This window comes from Zootoca vivipara, chromosome 6 (assembly GCF_965207765.1).
Source record: "Zootoca vivipara chromosome 6, rZooViv2.hap1.1, whole genome shotgun sequence".
In the NCBI taxonomy this organism is placed as follows: domain Eukaryota; kingdom Metazoa; phylum Chordata; class Lepidosauria; order Squamata; family Lacertidae; genus Zootoca; species Zootoca vivipara.
The window spans coordinates 67972381-67991577 of record NC_142589.1 but is presented as its reverse complement, the minus strand read 5'-3'; the positions used below and the strand labels follow the sequence as shown (position 1 = coordinate 67991577).

The 19197-nt window shown below is 48.1% G+C and overlaps 1 long non-coding RNA gene and 1 other non-coding gene across 2 annotated transcripts in view; one reads left to right on the top strand and one right to left on the bottom strand.

Annotated features, from left to right (window-relative positions):
- The window catches only part of LOC148685388 (uncharacterized), a 36516-nt gene that overhangs the window by 2898 nt on the left and 14421 nt on the right, over positions 1–19197 (bottom strand). The window lies entirely within an intron of this gene.
- Positions 3976–4044, top strand: TRNAA-UGC (transfer RNA alanine (anticodon UGC)). Its single transcript has one exon. It is a non-coding gene; the product is annotated as a tRNA-Ala (tRNA).

Here is a 19197-nt window from a genome sequence, read left to right as displayed (position 1 = left end):
GTGGAACCACAAGGAGAATTGCATTTGCATCCATACATTAGTCCAAAACAATGCAGACCTGGTCACTCCCACTAGTGTGGATGGAACACAGCAGGTTGTCCTCTTAACAAAATGCACTGTCCCAAAATCAGCTGGAGTTCTCCACAGAGCTTTCAGTGCAACAGCAGCAACTGCATAAACTTGGCAGCACAGAAAATGTTTCAGGTTAAAAGCAAAGGCTCCTTCTGAATTCTCTGTTGCCACAACATTCCACAGGACAGTGCCAATGGGACGAAAGTTTCTTGCTGCTGTCAGATAAACCTTGCGAACTTGGGGAACCACCAATCATGTCCCTGAAGGTGATCTCAGTGATCATGCTGGCATAATATGAAGCAGTACGCTGGACCTAAGTTGTTCAGGGCTTTGTAAATTAATACCCTACCTTCCCAGGCCACACCCCCTCACCAGCCTTGCTTCACATTCTCGAGTGTGTTTGCTAGGTTGGATTGTGTCCAAATTACTTTTGCTTGCCTGGATGGAGGACAGAGAAGGGTGTGTGAGTGGGCGTAGAAACTAGCCTCCTGCGCGAAGGTAAAATTTATGTTCATTGCTCCACCCGCTCTTGCCTCTGGTCCCACCCACTATTGGCATGCGGCCTCCAAAAGTGTCCCCATCCCTGTTTTAGATGGGCCGGATTTTGGTTTGATGAGGCCCTACGCTACTGAAGATAATGGGGCCCTTTATAGTTCCAGCTGTCCTTTGTCAACAACAAATGGTTTCTGTTTTTTTGTGTTGAATGTATGCTACATGGTAATTTATGGACCTAGATGCAACCAGTCCATGCAGAATGTAGGCACCCTATATATAGAAATGAGCAAACCAGTGATATTTTAGGGAGCAGGCTAGCAGGCGGGCCCCATTACTTACATCATAGGAGCCTACACAACACAAAACACTGTGGTTGTATGTAGGTTTTATTTTGTTTTTTTATCTTATATTTTGGAAAGGTACAGCCAGTGTGTTTTTTTCTTTATTTATTTTGGGGGGGGCAAGAGAGTGGAGCCCTAAGCTATAGCTTGTTTAGTTTATATGTAAATCCAGCACTGTGTCAGGCTGCACAGAAGCAGAACTAGTTTTTAAAAGTGTCAGGAACCTATTAAAAGTCTGATCTACCAAGGTAAGGATGTTCTGACTGCAACTGGAGAATGCAATAAGGTCCCTGACAGCTGAAAATGTTCAAGTTAAAAATGTAAGAAGATCTTTCCCTGTTGGGAACTATGAAGAGCACAGTGCATTGGGCAAGACGCCGAGGTGCAGATGAGGAATTCCACGGTTTCGCTCTCACCTCCGCCACGAACCCATCTTGGGCCTCAGCCTCAGCCCCTCCATCTGCAATATGGACTTTCCTTTGCAGGACTGTTGTAAGGATTAAAATTAGATCATGTGATGTCTCTTCAACATCTGGAAGTGCTAGGAACATGCAGGAGATAGCTAGATCTTAGTTGCAGCACAAGACTGAGAGGCCTTGCCCATGTGGATCACTTGATCTGCTTTTGAAATGTTCTCCCCATCACTGATTATTTGTTCCCAACAGAGGCTCCTACGCCTTTAACAAGGGCATCATATTGTTATGCTCATCCCACTTCTCTAATTGATGAGAAGCTCCTGGAGTGCAGCCTTGCATGCTCAAACCCCTTTGGATGGACGTCCCTGGAGGCTTGTCATAATGTTTTCACTTATTTACAAATATATGGGTTGACTATCATTGGAAGCACAGGTTGAACACTCCAGGAGACAGCCAAAGTCCATAGAGAGACAGTCACCAGCACCCTATGATGCTTGCAGAGCTCAAGCTCAGCTCTCTGTGTCTTCCTCTATCTCCAAGGAAAGTCTGTCCTTTTCATGAAGACATCTAGACCACATCAACCTTAGCTTGGGTTGGGGGAAAGGTACAAACCTTTCAGGTCTTTCTTAATCTTTCAGAAGTCCAGCTGTTGAGCACCATCAGCCAACCTGCCTAACAAAAGTCAGACTTCCTAACTTTGTTAGGATTGTTGTTTTCCAGCTCCATTAACACTCCCCTTTCCAATTCTACACACACAGAGTCTTAAAATATATTATATCAGGGGGTGGAGCACCTGTTGTCAGACTCCCATCATCCCTAGGGATAGGCGAATGGGTCAATTTCAGTTTCTCATTTTTTCCCAATCTTAAGTTCAGCTCTCCACATTTTCACAACAGTTTGCAAATAAAAACAAAAACAAGCCCCCATGAAAATTCGGAAGCACTTTAGTACAAATTTCCCTTAATATACACAATGTTGCATGCGATTTTTTTTTCTAACATGCACATTTCTGCAAAGCAATTTCCCCACACTAAATGCATTTTTGTATGCTATTTCCACTAATATGTGCATTTATATGCACACTTAACCTTAGTGCATGCATTTTTAAAAAACACGCTACTTGGCATTGCAAAATTCAGAAACGTGTGAGTTGCGAAAAAGGGCTGTGCTTTGATTTGTGTTTTGTTTCGTAGAATTCAAATTCAGTCAGTTTGCCTCTAAATACAAACTGAATGGAATTTCTCACCTATCTCTAATCATCCCTAGTGATTAGGTAAGTCCAACACTTGGAGGGCCACAGGTTCCACATCCCTGCCTTTTATACAGGTCTGGAGAATTTGGCTACCTTGTCATGGGGATGGACCAAATGTGAGTCCTGAGGTCTTTAGCCAGCCCTTGGGACTCTCCCTAGGCCATGCCTCTTCCTAGGCCACACCCCTGCTGCATCCCCTTCTTGCAAGACTGAAGAATGTCCTTGAACTGTGAAGATGCCTCACTCCACTTTTGCCTCTGGCCTTGCCCACCACTGGCTTGTGCCCCCATTCCCAGAAGGTTCCCTATAAGGGAATGTGGCCCTTAGGCATAAAAAGCCCCCCCTTTATAGTTTCAGCAGAAACAGGGTAGAAAACAGCAGACAACTGCTGGGGCAGATTTATGGCTATGTGAGTGGTATGCACATAACTAGGTGTTGAGCCTGGGGGGGGCAGCTTCTCAAAGCCCAGGAAGCAAGGTGCCAGGTTTTGGGAAAGAGGCGTGAACCTCTGACAGAGTCCTAGAGTCCACCTCCCTCTTTCCCAAAGCTTGGTTAGCACTTACCCAGCTTTGGGAAGGATGTGGGAGGGCTCTAGGATCCTGTCAGAGCCTTGCACCTCCTTCCCAAAGCCCAGCGCCTCACTTAGCCAGATTTGAGAAGGCAGCAAGGAGGCCGGAGGGTGTCAAATGTTGGCCTCGCACAGGGCGCCATATTACCCAAGTCCACCACTGTTGCAAGCTTCCAAGGCGTTTGAAGACAAAGAGCAGTGGACCACACAGCCTTTTTTGCTGTGATCTGGTTAGGCAACTCAGAAGTTCAATTCACTCTTAATGACTCCATGTCATCGCTCAACTTCTGTATTTATATATACCTTTAACTCTTCTGAACTAGCCTGAGAGGAGGCAGTTTCTGTACCTCCACCAGAGTAGGGGGTTGCCACCAGGGGGCAGGAATGCACTCTCTCAACAAACAAGCAATGCACACAAACAGGGGTGCTGCTATCTAGGCAAGGTCCCCCAAGGTTGCACTGCAACCTTTGCCAACCTGGTGCCCTTTGGACGACAACTCAGAAGTTGAGGCACACGTGCACTCACACACAGGCCCCAGCCAGGAAGGAGGCACAGAAACTAGAAAGAAGGCAACAATGAGTTTTCAAAAGTGCCAACCAATAAGATTTATTACTCCTCGGTGTGCTTTGGAACACAGGTTCCTTATTTGGGAGCAATCCTAAACCTTTGCAGTTCTGCAAAAGAGCTGAAGTGGCTTGCGCAACTAGACACAGTGCTGGAAATGCAGCAAGCTGGGCAGGTGTGAGGATGGGGAGCAGACTGACAGGGCAAATGGATGCATGTCAGCAGCAGGATCAGGATGGCCACAGGCACCCCCAATGGATGGAAGAGCCATAGCTCAGTGGTAGAGCATCTGCCTTGCAAGCAGAAGGTCCCAGGTTCAATCCCTGGCATCTCCAGGTAGACCCCTTGCCTGAAAACCCCATAGAGCTGCTGCTAAGCAGTGTACTGAGCTAGACAGACCAAACATCTGACTTGATATAAGACAGCTTCCTATGTTCCTACCACAGCGGCAAGGAGGGAGGCATCTTGTTCAAGAGCCCCCCAGAACCTGAACCTGCATTAAAACACATGATTGTGTCACCATAAGGCCAAGTTTGAATCATCTCAAGAACAACCTGTCTGGAGCCACCTCTTTTCCAACAACGCTTATGATGCCAGGTGTTTCCCTCCAATGTGCCACCTAATAATAACAAACTCCATCTACTTAAGCTGAGGGTGAGGCCACGTGCCTTGGAAAGGTTAGGCTACGCCATGTGCATGGAAACGATTCTCTGGTGACTCCTTGGGTGTGGCTTTCAACTCCCAAGGTGACAATTCTGAATGGTTAGTAGCTCGTCCATTCTATAATGCCTCGTGCTGTTGACATCCTCTGGGTGGCTTCCCATAGAAGCGACACACGGCAGACCTTGTAAAGCAGAGATAGGCCTTCCTGGTGCTGTTGCACTTCAACTCCCATTGTCCCTGGCCAGCGTGACCAATGGTCAGGGATGATGGGAGCTGGAGTCCAGCAACATCTTGAAGGGCCACAGGTTCCCTGTCCCTGGCGCGAAGAGTCACTGCTAAGCAGTGGAGGCTGGTTCTTTAGGGCAAATGGGGCTCTGCCCCACCACCAACCACATTTTGCCTTCAGCCAGCCCCCACCAGACTGCCTCCTTGCTTACAACCACTCCAGGAAGATTCACTGGCTGTCAGCTTCCTCCTCCTCTCATGTAGTATGTACATACATATCTCTCTAGGCTCCTTCCAGACGTACCAGAGGCATTACCACAGTTCAAAATGACATTTTAGCCAAGCAAAAGCACACATGGAAGGTGAGGGGCAGGAAGCTCAAAATGACATACAGTACATGCCCTCCCTCCCACCACGCATTGTGTCTTCTCAACAATTGTGTGAGATAGGTTAATTTAAAAGGGAGAGTGAGTAGCCCAAGGTAACCCAGTGAGCTTCTTGGCTGAGTGGTTATTTGAACCCAGGTTATGTTTCCCAGGTCCTAGTTTGACACTATAAAAGGTAAAGGTAAAGGACCTCTGGACGGTTAGGTCCAGTCAAAGGCAACTATGGGGTTGCGGCGCTCGTCTCGCTTTCAGGCCAAGGGAGCCGGTGTTTGTCCACAGACAGCTTTCTGGGTCATGTGGTCAGCATGACCAAATCACTTCTGGCACAACGGAACACTGTGATGGAAGCCAGAGTGCACGGAAATGCCGTTTACCTTCCCGCCACAGTGGTACCTATTTATCTACTTGCACTGGCGTGCTTTCAAGCTGATAGGTTGGCAATAGCTGGGACAGAGCAACGGGAGCTCACCCTGTTGCGGGGATTCAAACTGCTGACCTTCTGATCAGCAAGCCCAAGAGGCTCAGTGATTTAGACCACAGCTCCACCCGCGTCCCTAGTTTGACACTATAACCACTACACCAAACTGGTGCTCTTTAGAAGCTATAACATACAATAGATCTTAAATTTATTTATCTAAAACATTTGTATGCTGCCTTTTAGGGTAAAATCTTCCCTTCTGCCATTTTTATAAGTGATTATTTTCACATGTAATTTGTGAAATGAAGTTGAAATAGTTGTTTCTTTTTGTCATGGGAACCTTCAGTGGCTACTTTAAGGCTGAACTGTATAAATGGGGTTAATGGCCTGTTTTTTGTGTGCATGTTAAGTCACGCTGGGCTATTTATTACATTTGTGCTGGCTTTTAGTAATACAATGAAGTAGATGCTTAAATAAACTGCAAATTATATTTCATTGGTTATAATTTCAGGTATATTTTTGTAAGGTGCTTTGGAAAGAACATCTCTTTAAGAGCGGGCTATGAATTCATTACATCAATAATACATAAACAAGAGCCTATGTGATCTATAGAAACATAGGGTTGTATCAAACTAAGTTTTACCCACAGCAAATCCACTGAGATGAAAGGACCTGACTTAATAATGTTCATTAATATTAGCGGTTCTATTCTCAGGAGGACTTGCATCAGGTACAAAGGACTGCGCTATTCACTATATGCAATGTGAAAGTGACAGTTCAGAAAGGAAGACAAACTCCCAACCGAATTTCAATATTTGATTGATGTTTTTATATTGAAAGCTAAGCCTGAGGTGCTGAAAGACAGCGGAACTGGGAGGGAGACAACCTCTGTATTGGTAAATGTGAATTGCCACTGGTTTCGGGGAGGGTTTTCTGATTCTCTGTAGGTGTTTTCACAAATAAAGCTTAAAGCGCCCTTGCTTCCATCAGATATGTAACACGAATGTAAGAGACACCGACCAGAATGCTCATTTGCATTACAAGTGCTTCTGCTCAGCCTTATCTTTCCGCCTGAACAGTTGCTAAAGTCAGACTTAATAGAGATACAAAAATGATTTTAAGCCTCTTGAACAGATGCTTCCGTGTTAAGTATTTTGGCTGCACAGACTTGTCTGGAGCCTGGGATTTGTGTAGCTCTTTGACGGTGATCCAAGTTCCTTATCTAGATCAAAGGAATGAGGCTGTGATTCTAATGTGTCTATCTCTTAATTACTGCCACCGTTCCCTTTTCACATGGAAGGGATTCAAAAGCTTCCCCCCCCCAGGTGTTCATCAGCTGCTGAATATCAGGGAGACCCTAAGATTTGCAGGAGTACAATTCTTAAAAAATTACAGTACTTCCAGGGTCGGGGGGGGGGGAGAGATTGGTGGGGGCATCAAGAAAACAGCAACCTCCAAATTAACCCAGCAATGGCTGAGCAAGCTCCGTAGCCAACAAATGTTAAGTGTCGTGGAGGTGGAGGCATATCAAGGATGGTGATGGAGTAACCTGAAGCACTCCTGTCAGAAGGTGAGGACCACAAAGCCATAAGCTTTCATGGACTGCGGTCCACTTCACCGAGGTCAGAAGATTGCGGTGGGGTCAGGCAAGCCACTGGGCCAGCGTGGAGTAGCTTAGCCCAGATCAGTCCCAGTGATGTCATGCAATGGGAGTGGTGCTGGCTCCAGATTCAACAAATCCTGGGCTGACTCAGCCCTTCCCCACCCCGAAAGATGCCCCATTCCAGGGACGATGCCAGCAGATAACCCACCGATGGAATTTCCACCTGCCTGGCATCATTCCACAGGTACAGACTGGCAGGGTTGGACAGAAGGAGACCTCTACCCAATACACCCACCCACCTCAGGAAAGGTGGCTTGGATAGTTCTGTTAGTCGTTTTAAAAATATATATATATTATTGAATTTCATACAAAGCAAGAATAAACAGGAGAAATCACCTCTCTCCAAATTCTACTCCCGTTTCAGAGTCCCAGATTTGTTTTATAATATTGGTTTGACCCAACTGGCCATTACTAAATATCTTATCTATAATACATAGTTGTCTTTTAGATGTTGAGTCCATATTGATGATCAACTTTTCAAAGCAGGTTAAGAGAGGACTGCTGGAAGTGTTTAAAAACACGTTTATTAAGAAGCCAGAAGCCTTTTTACTAGGTATTACAAGAAAGGAATTACCTAAGAAAGATGTTACCTTTTTTTATGCCACAACAGCAGCTAGAATTGTATTAGCAAGGAATTGGAATAGAATTTATGGAACTGTCTGAACTGACTGGGAGACTCCAGGACCAGGGAGAAGAATCAGTGGAAGAAGATTGGAAGAAATTTAAAGTTTATTTAGAAAAGAATTATAAGATTAGTAATATTCAATAAAGGATTTGGAAGTATAAGGAGGTTGCACAAGTAGGTTAGATTAAAGTAATATGTGTTCAGATTTAGATATATGATAGGATGTTATTATGCTCTTAAGATTAAAATTATATCATGAGGTTTTGGAAATTTTTCATTGAAAAGGGATTAAGAGTAATATTTAGATGAGATAATTAAGAAATAGAATATTATTAAGATTTAGAAAGTGCTAAGTAAGTGATATATAGAAACGTAGAAAGGAGGGAAAGGAGGACGTCGACAAAGATATGGAATATAAGATTGAGTGATGTATTTTTATGTTTTTATTTTTGTTGTTTTTGTGGTATGTATAAGATATGTTAGTTGTTTTCTATGTTTTCTTATTATAATAAAATTATTTTTTATTATAAAAAATTAATAAATATATTTTTAAAAGAGAGAGAGAGGACTGCTGGATTGGATATTAAATGTAGCACGTGCTGAAGATGCAGCCAGCGGACCCCCTCAGCTGACAGTTTTGACGTTATCTGTTTGTTGATAGTCTCTAAGATGCCATCAGACTCCCTGGTGCGTTTGTCGCAGAAGACTCACACTGCAACTCCTCTGGAAATTGGGATGGTTGTTTTGAATTGTGAATTCATAGTTTTATCTTGTTGTCACCTGCCTTCAGCTCCCCAGAGGAAAGGCAGAGGGTGTATGTGTTTTAAATGAAAAGAATAAGCTTGCCCTGTTCCCTGGAAATGCCATGTTTTGGTTACTCACTCTATATTGGAAACCCAGATAGCACTGCTGTCAAGATGGCTGAAGACCAGGGAGGTTCCAGGAAGAGGGTGCACTTTCACCTTTCTTGCTCACTAGAAACTTACTCCCTTCCAAGCTATATAGCAATAAGACAAACCACTGGCCCTCCAGATGTTGATAGACTCTTAACTGTCACCAGCCAGTACAGCAGTTGGTCAGAGGTGATGGCAACTGTGTCCCAACAAGAAGTGGAGGGCCAAAGGTTATTCGTCTCTGAAACAAAGTATCCGGGTTTGCATCTCAGGTGACTGGACACAAAAGAGGAGAAGTTCTCCTGAGCCATTAATAGGTATGTACAGTAGAAGACACACATCAAAGGCTTGTCTTTAGGGTCTGATTTTATTGATGACTTTTATGTATATTTCATGTGGGTGCAGGAGCTCCTGTCCTTTCTGCATCTGGTCACCCTATTTGGGTCTGGCAGACAGTGGAAAAGTTCCAGGAAGATGGGAAAGAATGAAAAAAGGTGTCCTCTTTCTTCTCCTTGATCCCCAAAGAGACCAACAACTCTCCCAATTCCAAGCTGGTTAGAGCGTTGAACATAAGAGCTCCTGTTAGAGGCTGGGGAATATGCCAAAGCATTCTATTACTAGTCCCTACTTGTTAAATACTCAATGTAAAAGGTCAAATGATGGTTGCTGAAGCAAATATCTGACAGATACCTGGCACCCAAATCTGTAGCCCTGGAATCAGTAGAGGTGATGTTTTCTTTTTCCCAGTGCTTGTTTGAAAACTAGTGCAATAGCTTCTGGATTTTATTTTCTCTCTCTCTCTCTCTTTTAATCCCTTTTCTATTTCCTTTTCTTTCTCTCTCTTTCTTTCTTTATTCCTCTCTTCCCCTTTCTCTTTATGTTTTTATTGTTGTTAGATCAAAGTCTTAGTTTGGACACACACACACACAATTGAGGGAAAAGATATTCAGTATTGATTTTTGTATTTTTCCTCTAGAAGCACTAAAAAAATTTATTATTTTTTAAAAAAGAAGAAAATCGGTGCCATGATTTTTCATCTCAGATCAACACTTCTGCCTGCCCCCTGCTTTCCAGAACTGCAGGATGGTGTCCTTCCCTCTGAAAGGTCAACCATCCCCTTGCTTGTTCTCTAGGCCCATCCAGACTTCCTTTTTTGCCACACAATTCTCAGGCACAGACAGGTCCGCATTTTAAAGCTTTGTGTCTGAGCGGGTTTTGTTGTCCCAGTGATTTCCCGGAGAGAACCTATGTTTTACCACTGAATTGGAGCAAATGGCAATTGCCAAATGCTCTGATTCAGAGGTAAAACGCGGGTTTTCCCAAGGTGTGCCAGTTTAAAAAGAAAAAAGCCATCCCTGCTCGGCCATGGAGCTTTAAAGCCCAGAATGTGCCTTGAAACACAGCACAAAAGGAAGTCTGGGGCTCCAGAAAGAAGCTGTGCACTTCCTCTCCTGTCAACAATGCTGCCCTTTGTGAATCCGATGTCTTAGCTAAGGAGGGGCCACATTCTGCCGCACCACCCCTCCCACCTCTTCTCCAAGTCTGCTTAAGACCAAACACAAACAAAAGATGAGCCTAGGAAATAGGCATCTCTCTGAAGGGATGGCAAAGATGAGGCAACGACTGAGGCGTGTATTGCTGGCTCCAGGGCTGCTAAACTGGAGAGGCAAGCAAATCGGATGGATCGGGGCAAAAGGCATTGATACTGGAGGAACAGGTGCAAAGCACTAAACAACCAGGAGGAAGATGAAGGATTGAGGGTGCCAAGGTCACCCAACGAGCTTTATGGCCAAGTGGCCTTTTGAGAAAGTACATTAACTTTCAATCACACCAATTTAAATTTTTGCCATCCACTTCCAGCAATGCCTGCAGTTAAGGTGGTGCCGAACGTATTGCTCTGTTTCTTTGGACCACATCAGTGTGGCTCAGAGGGGGATCTTGCTGTCTGGGCAGCCCAGGACCTTCTTACACACTGCCCAGGCTTGTGCCCCAGGGAGGTCGCTTGGGTGATGCTAACACAGCAGTTTGACTTCACACCGGAGGCACACTCCCATTGTCTCTTGAGACAGATGGAGGCCAACAACTCAAACAGCCGAAACACTGAAAAGCAAGACAACTAAAGATACATGTATTTGAATGAAAACATTCAGGATGGAACGCAGTGAGGTGCATCCCATGCATGCTCTAGGTCATGTATGATCTAGTTGAGATTTCTGCATTGCAGGGGGCTGGACTCGGTGACCCTCAGGGTTCCTTCCAACTCTAGGATTCTATGAGTCTATGATCTAGGAGACCAGGGTTCAAATCCCCACTCAGCCATGAAACTTACTGGTTGACAGATTAGCAGCCACTGCATCAATAAATGCCTCAATCATAAATAACAGCAGGCATTGTATGACCTCGCAGGCATTGTATAACCCCCCCCAAACAAATCAGGACGAATGTTCAATGAACTGGTCATCTGGAAGCGGCTGGTGTCTTCAGTAACCCGTGGAAGCACATGCCAACAGTTGCAACCTCTTGAGGGATCAGCAACGGCAGATAGTGACTAGCAGACAAACACATTACTGTTGGAAAAGCATGAAGAGAGGAACATGGGAAGCTTGCTTCAAGCTGTCCTGTAGGTGCTACTACCAGCCCAGCCAGCTAAGCATTGTCTACAGCAGTCTTTCTGAGCCCTGCTTGGAGATGCTGGAGATTAAAACCGTGACCTTCTGAACGCTGCTGAGCTACAGCCTTTCCCCATACAGCCTCCATGTTGACAAAAGCGATTTGGGTTCCTACCCAGTTCCAAGAGTGGTGCCATCATCCCAGAACATGCAGAGCCAGATTTTTGAGGCCGTTTACAAAATGGCTCCAATTAATTGCGGCTGCAATTACATCACATTGTATCACAGACTCCCTGAGTACCTGTTAGTTAGGCTGTTAAATTATATTATTAAATGGCACACATGGTTGATTTGTGGATGGATTGCCACACCCACCAAATTGCCCGGAGAATCCGGATGGGAATCTTGCTGGAGTTTGATTACTTTGAGAAACATCTGGAGTCATCAGGACAAAGGTTGAGGCAGGGTAGGGACCACAAGAAAATAAGGAATTCCACTAGGAAACTGTCACAGTGGCCGGAGTGGACTACTTCAGAGTAACGACGCTACGCAGCTCTGCATTTTATTCTTTTATTGGTGCTGCGTATTTACAGTGCTCAAGTCATTGCTATTTACACGGAGTGATGTTGTCAGTCGGTTTCAGAACCTCCTAATGGCTTTTGGCGCGTCTTTCTCCAACACAAAAGCTTTGGCAGACCCATCCTCTTTCCCCTCCTCTTTCTGCGTAATTCCGGAGTTGGGGGGATGGGTCTCCCGCCCTTATTCGCCCCTTCCTGTCCCACCTGGGACCCTGGCTCCTCTACCTTGCCTGAGCCTCGGACACGACTTCCTGCTTCCCCACTGGAATCGGAACTCTCTCTGCTTCCCCCTGTGCTCGGGGATTGGCTTGAACTTAGGAGGGGAGGGACTTCGCGATATCCCCTGTCCCTCACATCCACCCCCCTCCCAAGCTCTCCTTCACCCCTCCCCAGGTCCCCCCCAGGTGTCGGTGACGACTGGAAGCCTAAGAACTCAGTGCTTTCCGAGCCCGTTGGCGTGAACACCTCCCCCCAGTCCTGCAAGCCCCCCCTTCCGCCTGGGAGGACGGGAATCCCAAAAAGTCTGTGGCGTCAGAGCTGGTGGGGGTAAAAACGTTCTGCCAATCTGCTCCTTCCTCTGACTGGGTGGATCTCGGTGACACCCATACCTCATCCTCTGGTTCCTCAAACTCCGCTTCCCAGCGCCATGGTGAACTGCTCTCCCGTGCTTCCTCCCCCTCCCCCTCCCTTTCCATGTGCCAGGGCTTGGGTCTATGGGGAAAAAGGGCGTGAAATTCTTCTACCAGGAATTCCTCCTGTATCTGAGTGGCTGGGACCCATTCATTCTGGGACGGTGGAGCATCCTCCCATGCCATGAGGTACTCCAGGCCCCCCACCCCCCACCTTGAATCCAGGATGGCTGTGGCCTCATTGAGTTGCTCCCTGCCTTCCCTCTCCCCCCCTCCCTCAGGGGTTTGTTCGCTGTCTCGGAGCCTGCTGCTTTCCCTGTACGGTGACAGCAGCGATCTATGAAACACTGGGTGCACCCTCATGTCCTCTGGCAGTGCCAGCCTGTATGCCACCGGGTTGACCTGTTGCGTGACCGTGAAGGGGCCCAACCTTCTGGGCGCCAGCTTTTTGCATCGCCCTCTGATGGGAAGGCCCTCCGAGGACAACCAAACTTTGTCCCCCACCCTAATGACCTCCCCCGGTCGCCTGTGGCGATCTGCCCCCCTCTTGTACGCTTCCTTGGCTCTCTCCAAGTGTTCTCTGAGCTGCTGGTGCACCGTCTCCAGTTCCTCTGCCCAATCCTCAGCCTGTGGGCCCTCCTCCTCCTCCTCCCCCTCCCTCTCAGGGAAAGATCTGAGGTCACGCCCGTAATTGGCCTTAAAGGGCGACACCCCTGTGGAGACGTGCACCGCATTGTTGTAGGCAAATTCTGCCAGTGGCAGGCGATCCACCCAGTCCGTTTGCCTCTGGCTGACGTAGCATCTCAGGTACTGCTGCAGAATGGCGTTGACCCTCTCCGCCTGTCCATTGGTCTGCGGGTGTCTAGCCGTCGACAAGCTGACCTCCACCTGCAGGAGGTTCATGAGCCGCCGCCAGAACCTGGAAACAAATTGGCGGCCACGATCCGAAATAACCCTTAAGGGTAATCCATGCAGTCTGAATACGTGATCCACAAACAGTTTGGCTGTCTCTTCTGCCGAGACCGCCCTGGCACACGGTATAAAGTGGCACATTTTGGACATGAGGTCCACCACCACCAACACTGCGGTCTTGCCCCTGGAAGAAGGCAGATCTGTGATGAAGTCCATGGACACCACTTCCCACGGCCTGTGTGGCGTGGCTAAGGGCTCCAGCAATCCCGGTGGCGCTGCTCTGACCACCTTTGCCCGCTGGCAGGTGTCACAGCCCCGTACATAGTCTCGAACATCTTCCCGCACCCCTGGCCACCAGAAGTGTCTCATGACTAGGTGAGTGGTTTTGTCCCTCCCAAAATGACCCGCCGTTGGGTTGTCGTGCATCTGCTTGAGGACCGTACGTCTAAGCTGGGTGGTGGGCAGGTACAGTGCACCCTTGTAGAAAAGCAGCCCCCTGTGTTCTGCAAAGTCTTTTGCCTGCTCCCCCCCCCTTCTCAGTTCTCTGCAGATGCGGTTGGCAAATTCATCCGCTGCCGTCAGTGCTGTGAGTTCTGCCTCGCTCACCACTGCTGCTCCGCAGGACCATGCTGACGGGGGGAAAATGTGCCTGGGTGCCGGTGGCGCCTCCTCCTCCATGTATTCTGGCTTGCGGGAGAGGGCATCCGCCCTGACATTCTGCTCTCCCGGGATGTAGTGTATGGAGAAGTTGAAGTTCGAGAAGAACTCTGCCCACCGTATCTGCCGCTGGTTGAGCACCCTGGCAGTTCTCCAGAACTCCAGGTTCTTGTGGTCTGTGCACACCTGGATGGGGTGCTTGGCGCCCACCAGGAAGTGTCTCCAGTGCTGGAACGCAGCGTGGATCGCCAGAAGTTCCCGATCAAACACTGTGTAGTTTCGCTCTGGCTGAGTCAATTTCCTGGAGAAGAAGGCACAGGGTCTCCACTCTCGGTTGGCGTCCAGTTGCAACAAAATGGCGCCCACAGCTTTATCAGAAGCATCTGTCTCCACGCGTAGGGGCGCGTCCTGAACCACGTGGAACAGGTTCTGGTCTGAGGCGAACACCCTCTTGAGGCTTTCGAACGCTGCTTGCGCCTCTGGTGTCCACCTGAACTTCTGCTTGCCTCTCAGGCAGTCAGTGATGGGAGCCGTAACGCGAGAGAAGTTCTTGATGAACTTCCTGTAGAAGTTGGCGAAGCCTAGTAGGCGTTGGGCATCTTTGCGAGTCCTGGGGCTGTGCCAGTCCAGGATGGCCTGCACCTTGTCCTTGTCCATCGCCAGCCCCTTGTCTGACAGCTTGTAGCCCAGGAAGTCCACCTCCTTGGTGTGAAACTTGCACTTCTCCAGCTTCACATACAGGTGGTTCTTCTTCAGGCGCTGCAACACCTCCCTGACATCTTTCACGTGCTGCACTGGGTCGTTGGAGTAAATAAGGATGTCATCCAGGAAGACCAAGCATTTCCTGAAGAGGAGGGACCCCAGGACGTGGTGCATGAAGGCCTGGAAGCATGCTGAGCCCCCTTGCAACCCGAAGGGCATCACCAGATATTCAAAAGAGCCCAGAGGCGTGAACATCGTGGTTTTCCATTCATCGCCTTCCCGGATCCTGATCAAGTTGTACGCCCCCCTCAGGTCTAGCTTGGTGAAAATCTTGCCCCTGCGTGCCGCTGTCAGGAGATCATCCACTCTGGGCATGGGGAAAGCCACTGGCTCTGTCACTGAATTCAGCCGTCTAAAATCCACCACAAGACGGCGCTGTTGCGTGTCTTTCTTGTCCACCCAGAAGACCGGGCTGCCCCCTGCTGCCTTGCTTTCTCTGATGAACCCCCGCTTGAGGTTCTTGTCGATGAAAGCGCGCAGATCTTCCAGTTCCTGGTCTGACATGGCGTACAGCTTGGCTGGGGGTATAGTTGCCCCTGGCACCAGGTTGATCTGGCAGTCAAAAGGCCTGTGTGGGGGTAGGTGGTCGGACTCCGCTTCGCTGAAGACCTCCTGCAGGTCCCAGTACGGCTTGGGTATCGCCTCACCCCCTTTGACGTGCATGGTGGCCACCGTGGCTATCGGAGGCCCCTCCCCTGGTTGGTGCTGCATGCAATGTTCCAGACAAAAGTCCGATCCAAAAGTGATGCATCTCTGGTGCCAACTTATGGAGGGGTCGTGGCGCGTCAGCCAGCTCATGCCCAAGACGATGGGGGGGTCTGAGATGGTTGTGACGTTGAAAGCCAGTGTCTCTGAGTGCCTCCCCACCGTCATTCTCATGGGGGGGGGTTTGATGAGTGATGGCCCCTCCCAGCAGCTCTCTGCCGTCAATGGTTGCCACGTGCAGAGGAAAATCCAGCTGCAGAAGCTGGATCTGGTGCTCTTCTGCAAAGTTTCTCGAGAAGAAGTTCGCTGACGCCCCACTGTCAATTAGGGCGAGGACTGTCAGGGGATAGCCATTTGGAAGCGTGAGCGTCACTTCTAGAACCACTCCTGCTCTGGGAGGGGTGGGCTGGCTCTGCTCCTCTCTGTGCGGGTGGGTGGGCTGGGGCTGTTGTCTGCTGACTGTGCCTGGCTGCCGCCCCTTGTCTCCTGCAGCCAGGCTTTCCCGTTTCCCTGCTGTGGTGCTGCGTCAGTGGGGGAGGGCACAACCGTTCCCGCCTTTCCTTGCCACTCCCTGCGATGTGGGCAGTCTCTGACGAGATGCTGGGGGGAGTTGCAGAGAAAGCAATTCCCACCCCTTCCCTCCTTGCGTCTTGGCGCCGCTGGGGTTTGAAAAGCCCGCGCGCGCGCGCTATCAATCTGCATGGGTTCCTGGTCCTGACTGGCCCCAGGCGTGGCTTGAAAGGGTTGTTGGGGGAGTGGCTTCTCCTGCGACCGTGGGAACCAAGCCCGCTTTGCGCGCGTTGCTTGCTTGTCGCTCCACCGGGATTCCTGTCTCACCCCCACCGCCAGAGCCGCTTTGCTCAGCTGATCCATATTACTGGGCTTTGGACCTCTCGAGAGCTCATCCTTCACCTCCTCATGCAACCCCAAGTAGAACGCCGCTTGCATTGGGGGGGACTCAAGTTCCCACCCCAATCTGTGCACCAGCATGGTGAATTTCGCCCAATACGCGCGAACTGTCATATTTCCTTGGCGTAAATTATGAAGTTCCTCCTTAGTCTGATCCATATGACTATCGGACGAATACATCGTTTTCAAACCTTCTAGAAATAGTTTGACATTCTTCATGCAAGGATTCCTTGTTGCAATTAACGGTCTTAGCCACTCCCTGGCTGCCCCGGTAAGGTGCTCCACAATAAACGCTACCCTGTGCTCATCATCAGGGAACTCATCGTGGTGCAGCTCAAGAGCATACACAATCTCAGTCTCAAAGCCCTGAAATTCCCTCGGGTCTCCATTGAACTTGCTTACTAGGGTCCCGGCTCTCCTTCCTGGCAGCACTTGGACTTGGGGTGCCCCTCCCGCCTTGTTTTTCTCTGCATCCAGCTTGTTTTGGAGGTCTACCGCCACCGCCCTTAATTGCTGCTCTTTTTCCTGAAGCGCTCTCACCTGTTCCGCAAGTTGTAGCCGGTCGTCCTGGACCTTCTTAGTCTCCTCTTTAGCTGCCTTCAATTCCCCCTGCGCCTGCAGCGACAGCTGCTGCAGTTCTTGCTGGGCTTGCTCCGCGATCTGCCGCCATTTCTCCGCCTCTGACACGCTCATCCCGGCAACTCCAAAGTAGCCCAAAAAGGATTAGGAGGTTGCTGTCACAGTGGCCGGAGTGGACTACTTCAGAGTAACGACGCTACGCAGCTCTGCATTTTATTCTTTTATTGGTGCTGCGTATTTACAGTGCTCAAGTCATTGCTATTTACACGGAGTGATGTTGTCAGTCGGTTTCAGAACCTCCTAATGGCTTTTGGCGCGTCTTTCTCCAACACAAAAGCTTTGGCAGACCCATCCTCTTTCCCCTCCTCTTTCTGCGTAATTCCGGAGTTGGGGGGATGGGTCTCCCGCCCTTATTCGCCCCTTCCTGTCCCACCTGGGACCCTGGCTCCTCTACCTTGCCTGAGCCTCGGACACGACTTCCTGCTTCCCCACTGGAATCGGAACTCTCTCTGCTTCCCCCTGTGCTCGGGGATTGGCTTGAACTTAGGAGGGGAGGGACTTCGCGATATCCCCTATCCCTCACAGAAACAAATTGAAATTCCAAAGCAGTTTACATTAGCTGGGGTACATGCAAAGTATTATAGAGTATTTATATTCCTACTCAGCCCCCATCAGCTCTTGTTGTGGTGGTGGTTTAGTCGTGTCCGACTCTTCGTGACCCCATGGACCAGAGCATGCCAGGCACTCCTGTCTTCCACTGCCTCCCGCAGTTTGGTCAGACTCATGTTGGTAGCTTCGAGAACACTGTCCAACCATCCCGTCCTCTGTCGTCCCCTTCTCCTTGTGCCCTCCATCTTTCCCAACATCAGGGTCTTTTCCAGGGAGTCTTCTCTTCTCATGAGGTGGCCAAAGTATTAGAGCCTCAGCTTCAGGGTCTGTCCTTCCAGTGAGCACTCGGGGCTGATTTCCTTAAGAATGGATAGGTTTGATCTTCTTGCAGTCCATGGGACTCTCAAGAGTCTCCTATAGCACCATCGGTTCTCAGGGTAGTGCATTTTTTGCAGCTCCACTTTCTGCCTTTGGTACCCCTTGTTACATAATGGACGTTCATCTGTAGGTGACTGTTTCATGAAGGATCCAGGTATATGACTGTGGATTACCATAGGTGACTTTCTGCCCTTGAAACGGTCTTTGCTGTGTTTTACTTCGCACACCCAGCTGAATCCCCATTTGGTCATGAAGCTCACTGGGCCAGTCACTGCTTCTCAGCCTAAGCTAACCTACCTCAGAGGGTTGTTGTGGAGGTTAAATGAGGAGGGGGAAATCTCATGTATGCCACTTCAAGTTCCTTTGAGCAAAAGGTGAGATATCAATGAAAGAAAGAAAGAAAACAGGAAAGGCCCTTTCAAGAACTGGAAGAGAACCCACAGCCACCATCCCAGGTCACAGAACTGTTCTTGTTGTGAGTCCCATGGAGCCATCCAAGACATTGTGGGGGCCCCAGTGCTTTGGCCCCCAGGGGTCAGATCCCCTGGTCTCTACCACAAGTGCCTACTTTTAGTCGTGTTTCAAATGTACTTGTTATTTTTGCATTTTAAACTGATTTTTAAATTTAAAATAATAATAATTTTTATTTGATTTTACAAGTATAGAATTATAACAACCCCAAATACAGGTGAAACTCGGAAAATTAGAATATTGTCGAAAAGTGCATTTATTTCAGTAATGCAACTTAAAAGGTAAAACCAATATATGAGATAGATGCATGACATGCAAAACAAGATATGTCAACCCTTTATTTGTTGTAATCGTAATTATTTGTCGTTAGGTGGGTCAATTATAAATGGAATGTAATTAATGAAATGAAATGTAATAGTGATGTTTATTTTTGTATTACTGTAACTATTTGTTTTATTACTGTGGAATTTCCAAAAGAAAGCATTTGTAAAAATTAAAATTAAAATTAAAATAATAAGTTGCATTACTGAAATAAATGCCCTTTTCGACGATATTCTAATTTTCTGAGTTTCACCTGTATATATATTCATATTTAGAGATTTCTCTGAATCTCTGGACTTCCACCATTCCCTCTATGGGTCCTGTTGTCAACCTTTTCAACTGCATATTATTCTGTAATCCATATTTTATGTCTCTCCATTTTGTCCACAATATATGCTACATTAAAAGTGTTATTTCAATCCTGCTAATGTTTTCGTCTGCTTATAGTTGTCTCCCATTCTTTATTAAAACTTTTGGTCTTCTTGGTTCCTGAGCT